The following is a 14,097-nucleotide window of genomic DNA, read 5'->3' as shown; positions in this document are numbered from 1 at the left end:
AATATAACTAATCTTATATATAAATGGTTAAGGAAAATTAGATTCTCAGAGATGAAGAGCAGCCTAATATTTTCTTAGGTAGGAAACCAAACTGACAAGGTATCTTAATTGTGAAGGAGGAAAAAGCAGACTCCTGTCTGTCAAACTAGCATGCTGGGTATGTGCGTTAAATGGACAAAGAGACATTAACACTTTTTCTGTTACTTATTTAACAGAAGAATTTCCTTATGCACACCAATAGGTAGCCCAGTGCAAATCAATTCAATGTAAATTTCATCATAACTTGAGAATTTAAGAACATCTGAAATTCACTTATTGAAAATATAAGGATTCAAAAGAAAATTTATTTTCCTGTTCAACAAAGTTATCAGAATTGAAGCTAATTATTTCATTTTTCTCAGTTTCATTTTGAGACTTCACACTTAGAAATTCCAGCATAGTATTTCTAGACAGGAAAAAAAATCAAGCACATGAAATGTTTATCAGACAAATTTATTTTGAAAAAAAAAATGGTTTCCAATCAGAGTTTGATGTCAACTCCTCTCTTGGGTTTCTCTAACTTTGCCCTAAATTCTTTAGTGGCAAAGCACTTTTTCTCTCACTTCATTAACTTTGACATAGAAAGGGAAATTACTAAGCTTTATGAGTTTATCACTTTTAATAAAAAGTAGGCATTAGGAATTTTAACTTTTAGTATTAGGAATCAAAGCTACTTTAACGTTCTGAAATGAGCAGTGCCACAGAAAGACTGAAGAGCTGTGGTCAGCAAACCACACAGTCCCCAGTGCTTCCGTCTCCCTTTCCATTCGACTGCAGTCTGCACAGGAATCTGCCCAGGCTTCCTTTACTCAGTGTGAGAAAAAGTTTTGATTGTCCGGTTTTGTTCTTAGCCACTGAGTTTCATCTGAATGAAAGGAATGCGCTGGGTGATAAAGAGGATTTTACTCAAGTATTCACTAGGATTGATTAAAGAATGACCCTGGCATTGACTCCAATCAAGTGCATTGATATAAGGAGGTTTCAAAGAAAGTACACTGCTACATGAGATCACATGAACATCAGGGCTCACTGACAAACTCACAACTGTCTGAACTTCTGTAGCACATATGAGTAAAGAATTTTACATGACTTACACAAGTTCCCCTACAAACTAATTGGTGGAAATTAAACTATATAATGAGAAAATAATTATATTAAAACAGTACTGATTTTATTAGATAAGTGGGCTTACTTTTCCTTATAAAATTCGCTTTGAAGAGGCATAAAAAGTTTTTGTGTCTAAAACTTGTCTGTTTAGTATAATAGAAATCATAATTTTCCTTATATCACCCGTGTCAAGTTCAGAAGACTTGTTTATGAATATAGATAAAAATTTACAATAACTACAGAACATCTCTAGAAATGTCTGAATCTGAACTATATTTTAAAAACATCATATTCTATTGCTAGCCTAGAATAAGAATTTTTTTAAAAAAATTTTTTTTGGTACTGGAGATCGAATTCAGGTCCTTGCACTTGCAAGGCAGGACACCGAACCACTGAGCTAAATCCCCAGCCCTCAGAATAAGAATTTAGCAGCATTACTGATCCCAATCATCGTTTAGCAGTGGGCCTCTGAGATGGCTATCTGGATAACCAGATATGATTCCAACCAGGTGAGTGCCTGAATACGCTGCTCTCTCCCAGAACAGTGCTCCCTCTGCAGCAGCCCACCAAACACATGGGAAGGTGTTTCATTCTGCCTCGAGGAGGGATGCTGAGAAGTTTCTCATTTAAAAACTTTTCCAGAGCCGGGTGTGGTGGCGCATGTCTGTAATCCCAGAATTTGGGAGGCTGAGGCAGGAGGATCACTGTGAGTTCGAGACCAGCCTGGGCTACATAGTGAGTTCCAGGTCAGTCTCAACTACATAGTGAGACCCTGTCTCAAAAAACAAAAACAAAACAAAACAAAAAAAAACTTTTCTACTGTTGGTTTTCTTCAATATTGCCTCGTATGAATGAAGCAAGCATTTTAATCAGGATCTTATTTTCCTTTGAAATAATTTTCACAATTTCAGTTCACAAATATCCAATTAGAGTTTCTCAGGTTTGTAGCCCGTGCTTTATAAATCACTGCTACTGATTTCTTCTAATATGCCATGATCTCCTTGAGAGCAGGGGTTGGACTTATTGATACACCATTTCCTAGGAGAGGGCCTGGAGCTTAGTAGTTACTTAGTAAAACAGGATGAATTAATGAAAGAGTAAAGGAAGAAAGGGACATATAAAAGACCCAGCACAGGGACTCATGTAAGGGACAGAAAGATAGGACTATAGGCCAGAGATGAGTATGTATGTGATGGTTCTTAAATTTTATACATGGATGATTAGGAAAAAAGTAATAGTTACAGATGGCAGCTAAGGGGAGGCTTAGTTCAGATTTAGATATGTAAAGCTGAGACGGCATGGGCTGTTCCATGTTGAAGTGTCAACAGTACAGTTAGAGACAGAAACTGGCATTTGCAAGAAGTCGTAGCTTCAAAGATCCTATCTCTGAAGTCATCAGCACATAAACTGCAGTTCAATTCATGAGATAAAAAATTTAAAGAAAAATTTGGTAAAGAAATTTTAAGTTTTGCAGGCACATCTATAAAATGCTCAGAAAACCTTGCATTATATAAAACATTAAAGTTTGGGCAAAAATGGAGTTGAGATTTTTAGGATGGTACTGGTTCTTTTTTTTTTTTTCACATGACTATAGTAAGTCAATTCTTCTGTCTTTGTACTAGATATTTCAAGCTCATCTGAGGAAATACAGCTTATCAAATGGCAGGAACAAATCTTAACTATTATTCTTCAGTTTTAACAAAGAAAAGCTACCTTTAAAAACTCCATCAACTTATGAAGATATTTTTATTCAGATGTTTAAAACAGTACATTATCTTAGCAGCACTTTGGGCTTTTCCACTTCTGCCTCTTATTTTTAAAGGACTAGGAAGAGGTTACTATTTCCAAGGTTTAGAAATATAGCATTTGAAATGGCGTTTGAAATAACCGTCATGCTCTGAAAGCTGCATAATGTGGTTCTCAGACAACAGAGAATATTTTGCCTTTAAATAGAAGTGATAATATATATATGAATATAAAATACAAAGAAGAGCAGAGACAGAATTTTTTGCATTGATAGGGGATTTTATGCTAAAATTTTCACAGATGTGCTTGGAAAAAGTATGTAAGCTAAATTTCTATAAAGAGAATAATTTTCTTTTTGATACACAGCATCAGCCTGGAGAGATTTCACCCCTCTGGGTCTCAGTTTTCTCATGTATAAAATGAAGGAGCAGGAGTGGATGATACTTATATTTCTCTAACTCTAGAAACCTATGGCTTCCTTTCTGATTCTCAACTAGCTATAGGTCCTTGAACTCTTGTTTTCCTCCAGGACAGAGCATTTAATGACCTTACTGGAGTTTCGAGAGATTCCCAAGTGAGGCTCAGGGAAGTGCTATTCATGAGCAAGGCTTGCCTATGTGGGCCAGCGAGCCGTCTGTGTGTCACAGACAAGCAGCGGGTGCACTTCACATCTGTCCTCCAGAGTGCTCTGAGGGATGGGAGCGATGGAGGTTATGGCAGGTGGGGAAGTGACTTGGGAGGGAGGCCGTGTGGCGGGATGGTGGTCAAAGCTTCTGAAAGAATTTTCAAAATAAAACCAACCTAATTCATTTCCTGGGCTAAAATAACAATATGAAAAAGTCAATGAAGGACTGTGGCTGCTTGTGCCGCAGCTCTCAGTGTCACCTGTGTTTGCCCTGGGGGCTGAGGACAATCGTTTCCACGCCCTGAACCACCAAGACTGCAGTAGCTGCTGCCACAAGACCTAGTACCATCAGGCTCAACTCTGAGCACCGAGGACATGCAACTTTGGAAGCTCAGGTCCACTGCAAAGCTGTATAACAAAGCTGAGATCAAAGATGAGGAATCACACAAACTGCTTTGGAATTCCCCAGTAACTAAAGTCAGAGTACCTACCAGAATGACATTCTATAGCCCATGTGTACAACTCACACATATAAAGTAAATATTACTGGAGCCACAGGGAGGGAAAGATTCTAGTACAATGATGTTTGGGACTTTAACAGCCCAATTTCCTCAATGGACAACTCATCCAGACATAAAATCAACGGACACATTTGAGTTAAATCATCGTAGAGCAAATGGACCCATCAGATATTTATAGACTGTTTCATCCCACAGCCTCAGAATACATATTCCTTCAGAAGAGGTGACACATGGCCACACATCAAGTCTCAATAAGTTTTAAACTGAAATACTGTCATGCATCTCCTCAAACCACAATAGAATACTACTACAAATCAACAAGAAAAGGAATGGAAAGTGTGTGTGTGTGTGCGCGAGTGTGTGTATAACTTTATTTTATACATATATATATATATATATATACACATATATATACATATACACACACATACACACACGTGCGCGCACACAGTAAAAATGATAATGAAAGGAATTTGAGGTTACAATCTCAAAGTCTAAAAATAGAAATGATACCCTGTGTTTATAATTTGGGAGAATTAATGTTGTTAAAATAACCATACTTCTGCAGGCAACAGATTCAATATGATTCCCATCAAAATACTAGGTATTTCCTTTACAGAAATAGAAAAATTCTAACACTCTTTTGGAACCACAAAGACAAGAATAATCAAAGTAATCATCAGTGATAACAAAAGCCAAGAATGAAAGAGAGATGGAGGCATCACAGCATACCTGAATTCAAAACATATTACAAAGCTGTAGTAATTAAAACAGCATGGTGCCAGCAGAAAAATGGACACATGGACCAATGAAACAGAACAGAGAACCCCCAGCACTTAATTTACATTTATAAAGCCAGCTAATTTTTGACAAAGGCACTAAGAACATACAGTGGAGAAATAGTCTCTTCAGAAGGAGCTGATAAAATTGGAATGCATATACACATGTAACAATTAAACTAGACCCCTTCACCTCACCACACACAAAAATCAACTTAAAATGGATCAAAGACTTAAGTCTTATATCTTCAACTATGAAATTACTACAAAAAACAGGGGAAACAGTTCAACACATTGGTTAAAGCAATGATGTTTTCATGTAGGACTCCAAAGACACAGGCAACAAAAGTAAAAACGGACAAAAACAGATTTATGAAATCAAGAAGCATAGGAACAGCAAAGGGAATAGAATTAAGAGATAATCTACAGAGGGAGGAAATATTTGCACACTCTATGAAAAGGGATTACTATCTAGAATAATGAACTAAAAAAAGTTAAACACCAGTAAGGCAAGTAAAATAACAAAAAATTAAAATGGGCTAAAGAGCTAAATAGAGACTTCTCAAAAACATACAAACTGTGAAGTCTATGAAAAAGTGCTTCATCTCACTTATCACTAGAAAAATGCAAATCAAAACCATAATAAGATATTTTCTTACCCCAGTTCACAGTTATCATCTCTAAAAGACAAAAAATAAATTCTAGCAAGGATATGGAGGAACTGGTATACATTGTGGGAATGTAAATTGGTACGATGTATGGGTAATGGTATCAAGATCCCTGAAACAGAAGTCCCATCTATGATGCGGCAGTTTCACTACTGGGTACACATTCAAGGGACACGTAGTCTTTATGCCACAAAGATATCTGTAGCACACACTTACTGCAGCACTACTCACAACAGCTAAACAAGGAACAGCCCCAGATGTCCACCAGCAGATGACTGGTAAAAAGAAGTGTATATATACACAGTGCTTCATTATTCAGCTACAAAGAATGAAATCCTGTCATTTGTAGAAGTATGGATGGAACTAAGTCACTATGTAAAGTGAAATAAGACAGGCACAGAAAAGACAAATACCATGTATTCTCATTTGTGGATACCAGTAAGTCAATCTTATCAAAGAACAGAATGAAATATGGTCAAGGTAGGAACTAGGACGGGGGGAGGAAAGGGTGACAGAAGCCCTAAAAGAGGCGCCAATCACACAGAAAGGAAGAATCAGTTCCAGTTTTTCTATAGCATAGTAAAGTAATCAGTTAATCTATGACAGTGATGGCGAACCCTTTAGAGCTTTCAGTGGTACCGAAAGCTTGCCGTGGCACATGTGCCATGGGTTCCCACCACTTATCTGTTATCTATTTCACACTGACTAGAAGAGTAAGAAATTCCTAGTACATACAGAGGATTAATATTTGAAGAGATGGAAATGCTTACTACCATGCTTTATTATACATTGTATACAAGTACTAAATGATGACGGTATACAAATAAACCTGTACAAATGTATCTCAAAATAAGAAAAGCCAATAAACTGCTTTATGTACAAAGCTGTCAAATATAACAGATACAGTTGATTAAAATTATCAAGTGTGCAACAGATGAGTTACAATATATACATTTAATTTTAAAATTGTTAAAAAATTTATATCCTTCCTTTCTTAATACAGTTTAATGTTCAATAAAAGTAGCCAAAGACAAAGAAAAACATTTGATAAAAGTAGTATGGTCAGTATTTTTTTTGTTTGTTTGTTTTAAACAGGGTCTCACTATGTAGTTGAGACTGACCTGGAACTCACTATGTAGCCCAAGCAGGTCTCGAACTCACAACGATCCTCCTGTCTCAGCCTCACCAGTGATGGGATTACAGGTGTGTGCCACCATGCCCGGCTTATGGGCAGTATTTTTTGTGGTAAAGTAAGTCTTTTAAATACTAGAATATCTATAAAATGTGCAAATATAACTGAACACGTATATCCTATTAATGTTTTTATTCTTTGGCCTTTTTTGCTTAAATAGCTATTCTATTATAAAACCAGTTGATAAATTTATTGGTTAAAACACATGAGGCTACTTTAAATGAAATGGTAATAATGCTAAAAATTATAAGAATACTACAGTCAAGAGCTGACCGACACATGGAAGGTAGTTATATAATGTGTGCGGGGTGGGTTGTCCTGCACGACTGTCCCACCTGGCCGCCGGTACCACCCGACGGGACAGCCATGCATAGTTGGCCAATATGTGATAAAGCCCCAAGTTCATAGCAGCTGCTCAAAGGCAATTTAAAATTAATTATTGTTATTACTTGAAATAATGCTTAGCTTTCAAAATAATCAAGGTACTAATAATATTTTGGTATTTTAATCATAACTGAAATTCTTTGATTTTGGCTGATAAAAATTTCAGAAAAGTTCCATTATTCTTCAAGCCTAATAATTTCTTATTCCCTCTCAAAATCACAAGATTTCCCATTCTATGAATTTCTGCAATACTTGACCCCAAAGGTATGCAGAGAGACTTCAAATACCAGTTTTGGTGTTTTGGATAGGACTGATTCCTTCTAGGATGTACAGAGATCAGGACACAGTCTAATCAGATTTAGAGCTGGCTTCAAATGCTGAAACAATGAAGTAGCACATTTTGGTAATCCATACTCATGACTTATCATTATTTCTTACTGATTATTAGAAGAGCATGTTGATAAGATACATGATAAGAAATAATTCATGGTATTTTTATAACATAAATGATCTCTGGAACCCCAAATGGCAAAAACATTAAACACTATCACTGAATCTAAGATAAAGATGTCTACCATTATTATTTAATATTGCTCTGAAGAAAAAAATGACATTAATAACAAAAGCATAATATTATAAAATTGAAAAAGTGAAAAAGTTATTGTAAAAATGAAATATAACTGGAGGATATGAATCAACTGAAAAACTACTACCAACGAGAGAACAGTAACATGGCTGATAAGTAATGATTTAACAGTGGCAACTTAGAGTATTTAGAGTGTACAGCAGTGTTCTGCATACGTTATCTCATCTTGTCCTCAGTAATCTTGTGCAGGATGTAACCGTATTCCTAGTTTAGAGAAGGAAATAGGCTCAGCAGCCCAGTCACTTGCTGCGGTTTATACCTCACTGTGCCAGGGATAGGACTCCAAGGTCTGAACATCCACCCTCTTAACTACTACACCACACTGCAAAATCAACAATATTTCTACATATCAAAAATAATGTGCTAAAAATATAATGAAGTAAAATGTCCCAAGAATAATCAAAAGGTTAAAATATCTATTGAAATATCAACAAGAATGAGGCAAAAGAACTTTAAAGTGCTGCAGAATTTAAAAAAAGACATATACGTGCTTTGTTCTGGGGGAAAAACTCAGTATTGTGTGTCAATTCTGTTTACTTCTCTACAAATTTAACTCAATCACAATAGAGATACCAAAATTATTTTCTTTTAGAGATTAAGAAAAAAAAAGATAAGCCAATTCTATAATTTATATGAAAATACAGTTTCAAGTGTGTAGTGTAAATATAACTTTAACAACCTCTTCCTACTGGAGAGACAAAAAATGAGTATTATTAAAAAAGGCATTAAAAATAATGAACACACATGGGAATCTAGTATACCATAAAGGGATATTTAAATCAATGAGAACTATTTAGTTTTTCCTAGAAAACAAACGCCTTAGTATTTATCTATTTGATAAATATAAAGTTGCAAATACAGAAGTCAAATCTGCCAAGAGTCTACCTGGCCATACTCTTTGCTAGGGGCTTGTTTTGCTTAATTTTTGAAGGAGTTCTGAACAATAATCAGGTTTACAATGTAAATCAGATGTGTTTGGAATCGCTTAAGTTTTGGGAAACTTTTACTTATTTTAGGTTGGGAGAACAAAGAAACAACTTTTAGCAGTAATTATCCAGTAGATAAGAATGACACTGATAAAAGCTGCCTCTTCTTTTCTCATTACAAACCTTTCTTAGATTGTGTTAGTATCTGTGTACATCAGGCTAAAGAAATTTCAATTTTTAAAATTTTACTTTTTAAATGTACTAGGTTTGTACATAATTCTTGAATTTCACAGAACATAACTTGTTTTTGCATACTTTATAGGATATGCTGAGAAGGGCTGAATAAACAGGACGTTTATACACTGAAATCTGCAATCATTACACTTGGTGAATTCTGAGTATAATAACTGTGTCTGTTGTTGCTGGCCTTTCTGTAGAATTGTGCCAGATTCCACTTCTCTTTAAATGCCAAGGAATGTCAGTGGTACATGAAATGATGCGCCTGAACTTTCAGGCTGCAGAAGGAAGGTCTGGGAAAGGCCCCAGATATTCATTAGCCAACTGAGCTACACTGTCTGCCCGTCACTCTTCATGAAGCAAATGTATTCTGTGGACTTGCTGGGGGAAAACACTGCTACAGGAGCTGTGTCAAATTGATACCGAATTAAATCAGGCTACAAAAGAATAAAAACTGTCACCAGCATCACCTTCCCAGCAACTGCAATGTGGAAATGCTAATCCTGTGTCAAAGCACAGCCCTGCTGTCTGCAGGGAAGTGTGCCACTGTCTAGATCAGTTTGGCTGACAGTTTGTGCACTCGTCAGGAAGGGTATGTACCCCACTCCATGGCAATTGTTATTTTCACCCAAACTGACAATAACTCAGATTTCTTTCTTCTGTGTTTACATCAAGAACTCCAATCTAATTTCCTCTGCATCAAAATTTCTACCCCCACCCCATGAAACTTCAACAATACAGGGTGCTCTGGAAATCCATCAGCTCTCATCTGACTGGGCAGCCTTCTCATGCGGGGCACTACTCCATTTCAAGGACGCATGTGCACAGTGAAGTCACAACAGTGGTGCTAATTAATTTGATGATTTAGGAAGCAAAGAATCAGATTCCTATAATTTAGAGGAAGAAAATATCTTCAAAGGGACAAGAGCAAATGTTTTAAAATATAGTGAAAAACACCAAGTAAAATTGCTGCAGTGAAATAACAATTAGATTTTCCAGGGGTACTGGGATTAAACCAGTTTACTCTGACCTACAACCTCAGGCCTATTTATTTATTTGGTCCAGGGGATTGAACTCCGGTCCCTGCGCTTGCAAGGCAGGTGGTGGCACCACTGAGCTAAATCCCTGGACCACTTTTTATTTTGGACAAGTTCTCACTAAGTCACTAAGGTGCCCAGGCCGGGCTGGAGTTTCGATCTTCCTTCCTCAGGCTCTCAGAGTGCTGGTATTAGAGGTGTGCTCGACCATGCCTAACAATTATAATTTGAAAGTGAGAAATATATAAAAATTCCTTTGAGGAAAAGTGATGATAAAAATATGCATTACAATTACTTGATCTGGAAATAAAAAATTATCTTTAAGTTATTTTGTTACATTTATTTATTTATATTGCCTCATTCCACAAAAAACTCAAGATGACTTCTGCTTCAGATTACAATCTAATAAATGTCTTTTTTAAAATTTTAGATTTATTGTGGTATATTGTTATATGCATAATGTATTTAAAAAATCCTTTTCTGATAACATTTCCATCTACAAATACAGTTTTCTAGTGTACTGAATTAACCTATACCCCAAATTTGGAGCTGATAAACTGGGAAAAGAAGCTTATATAAAATAATAAAAATCTTGCTAAGTCTAGAGTTGAGGAGCTGTGTTGTAAATAATTGATCTTGGAGAATGAACAGCACAGCTGTATTGAGATGGAGCACACAGCTGACACTCCCTTCCCCTTCATCTGGACTGAGGGAGTTCAGACCACCTCTTCTCACTCGGCTATGAGGAGAGAGTCAAGTGTGCAGCATGCAACAGGTGCTCAATAAATGTTTGCTGAAAAAATAAAACTGAACATTCACTTAGCGTCGAGGCAAAAGAAAAGCAAAAGGTCACATCAGAGAGAGAATGGCAGTTGCTGGGGCAATGAGAATGGGCAGGTATTTAATGGGTGGCTGTACACTGTGGATGTATTTAATGCCACCATAATGTATACTTAGAAATGGTTAAGACGGTACATTTCATGTCAAGTGTATTTACTGCAAAAATTTTAACAAATACTCTGCACATATACATAGTTACACATAGCCTGAACTTAAAAGGGATTGTACATATTCGGAGATCCTACTATGCACACTCTATCAGAGCAACAGGCATCTGGCTGTCATGTGGAAAAGCCAAATATTCAAAGGCTCAGGCACTTTCCTAAGCAGAGGGGGTTGGGAGAGAAAGCACGACGTAGAAGGAAGTGGGTGAGCATGTCTGACCCAGTCTGAAAATCACAGGTGGTGACTGCTTAAGCGAGCCACCCGCACTCAAGGGGAACGAAGGAAAACAACCGTGTTTTAGCTCGATGCTATTTCTGCACCATGCAATAGTCTACAGCTTGTAAACCAGAATTAGGTCATCTAAACAGAGGGACAGTACAAAACTTTCAAGCCATGTCACTAAGTAAAGCAAGTCGTGCAACATCACACATGCTATAAGCCCGTTAATTTATATTCAAACATATACCTATGTGTGGAGAGAGAGATTCAGAGTTAATGCACAGAGAGACGGCTAGAAGGTGACTTACCAAAGTGAATCCTTTCAAGATGCACAGTGGGCATAAGGAGTGGGCAGGAAGGCAATATTCCAAGATGATTCTGTACATTCTGCAGTATTTTTCTCAATAAGAATATACTCCTTGTAAATGTGCAACTTTAAAATATAAAAAGTGAACTTCTAAAAAGAAGAAACTGTATCCAAGATTGTGGCCTGAACAACTTGGAGATGGTAATAATGGTGGTTACTGATACAGAGAGTGGTACAGGAAATGCAGCTTCAGAGAAAAAGGACATGCCGGATTACAGGGACCTGTGAAGCATCCGAGTAGAGTTAATGGGTATACAGCTCTCCCTCCTCCTCCTAACTAAGAAAAGTCTCAGCTATGGCTGGTTCCTGGCAGCCATGGTAGCTTGTGATGCAAATGTGCAAGATTGTCTCCTCCTCACCTGTGTCAGAAGAGGCTACACAGAGCCCGAGAATCTGCTATTTAATGGCATGGAGGGGCAGGCTGAGAGCAGGGAGTGACAATGAGCTGGCACCATCGGGAAAGAAAAGAGCAAAACACCGAGACTGGTGTACCAAAAAACTAGGAAAAATGTTTGAAAAAGAGCAAACAACTACTGACTGGTCCCTGTTGCTTACACATCAAGTAAGCCTAGACAGAAGTCGTTTGTGACTTTTGTCAGAGTAATTTTAAGGGTGCAGAGAAAGCTGACTACAAACTGTGTGTGCGTGTGTGTGTGTGTGTGTGTGTGTGTGTGTGTGTGTGGCTAAGCACAAAGGAATAAGCTATGCAAACTTGTACAATGGCGATATTTTCTATCTTTAGGTCGGAATTTAATGGAGACAACAGTATGGTATTCTTGCAAGTACTTAAAGCTTAAATATCACATGGTTTCCCTTATATGAGAAACCCAAATATAAAGAGCAAAATAAGTGACAGATAATAAGAAACAGAGAGATAGTTTTATCTTTTGCAAAAGGGAAGAGAACCCAGAGATGGAGAAGGGACAGGGGTGGAAGGGGATGAAAAGGATTAAGATGTGTTATGTGTATGTACCAACTTTCCACGAGCAATGTAATCACGTACTGAAAACACGGACAGATAAAAAAGTGAAAAAGAAAAGCTGAAAAAAAAAAACAGGGACACTTTTCACTAAAAAATTCAGAATCTGTACAGTAGTTTGTAATGCAGTCCTCAGTTATGAAGAGATGAATGAGTAACAACTGATGTGGCAGCCTCATGATCACGGTAAATGGATGAAAATACATGTGTTTGGTTATTATAAATGAAGGTAAATTGCACGCGTGACCAATGAGCTAATGAATCTAAAGAATAATGAACAGCATCAATGGCAGAAAATAGCCTCAGTCCATCAACATTCACTTCTTTAACATAACCAGACTCGGCTTTTCTTACAGCTTTAACACAGTGAGAATGAAGTGCAGAGTGTCAGCTTCTTCACCTTTAGAAATAAGTTCATGCCGCACCATCTAATGTGGGAAATGTTCTCTTTATCTCTCTCCCAAGTGCCTCTCACAGGGTATGGAGGGAAGACCACTGTTCCCACCACCGCCCAGCCAACAGGAACATGTTGATATGCCCTTGAACCACTTGGCTCTGGCAGTTGCCTGGCTCCTAAACACACACTAGAGCTGCAGGAGTTTGGGGAAGGAATGCTCCTGCGTCAGCCATCACCCCACGCCTGGGCACACAGCCAAAGAGGTCTGAAAGGAACTTTGCCTAACACAAGCTACTGCCCCACTCACGGTGTGCACTGCGACTTGTAGAGAGGAATCATAATCCCTGCCTCATCCCAGTTCCCCCATCGCCTGGCTTCACACCGTGTCTGACCATGCACTGCGATCACTATGGGGTGTGAATGCCCAGGCTGCGGTGGTTCCTGCCACCAGCTCTCTCCGTGCAGCTTCAGGCATGCTCTGCAGACTGACTGGAGCACAACAGTGCTGGGCCCCTCACCACTGCTGGGTCTGCTAGTCTAGAAGCAGAGCTAGCATCAGCAGTGCCAGAGAAGACTCCCATGGTGATGGGTGCCGCCACCCCAATGACAGGAGGAGCCACATCTGCCTGAACGGTTAGAATGTCCCACTCTTGCATGGCCTACAGAGACCGTGGGTCTCTCTGACTCTATCATCGTGTGAACTGTTCTTCAAGTAATTGATCACTGTCAGAGAAGCTATAGAGACTGACTATACTATGGGGCCCAGCTATAAATAAGGCCAAATTGCATATCTGACATGCCAAGCATGTCTGTGGAGGGAGAAAACTGCTTACTAAGGAGGTCATTCCATAAAAGCAGTTGATATGTGATCCATCAGCTGCAAAAATCTCAATGTATGAGACAAGCAATATGGAAAAGCAAGGCAATTTGAACATACTGCCTCCAAGAGAACATGACTCTGTAGCAACAGGTCCCAAAGAAAACAAAAGGGATGAAATGCCTAAGAAATAATTTAAAAAGATGATTATGAAGAAGTTTAATGAAAATTAAGAGAAAACAAATAGGTAAGTTAAAGTAGGCAGGCAATGTAAGACATAAACAAGAAATTCAGCAAAAAGAGAGATCTCAAAAATGAACCAAATATTGAAAATGAAGAGCTAAGTAAGTCAAACAGAAAAACACAGTTGAAAGCCTCCACAGGAAATGAGGTCAGGCAGACCTAA

The 14,097-nt window shown here is 37.9% G+C and overlaps 1 protein-coding gene across 5 annotated transcripts in view; it reads right to left on the bottom strand.

Moving 5' to 3' along the window:
* The window catches only part of Tbck (TBC1 domain containing kinase), a 161,045-nt gene that overhangs the window by 24,266 nt on the left and 122,682 nt on the right, over positions 1 to 14,097 (bottom strand). The gene's annotated exons all lie outside the window — the stretch shown is intronic.

The sequence above is a fragment of the Fukomys damarensis genome, unplaced genomic scaffold, assembly GCF_012274545.1.
Source record: "Fukomys damarensis isolate Sample0158 unplaced genomic scaffold, DMR_v1.0_HiC HiC_scaffold_25, whole genome shotgun sequence".
NCBI lineage: Eukaryota > Metazoa > Chordata > Mammalia > Rodentia > Bathyergidae > Fukomys > Fukomys damarensis.
Note: the sequence above shows the minus strand (reverse complement) of the source record. Positions and strands in the feature narration are given on the sequence as shown.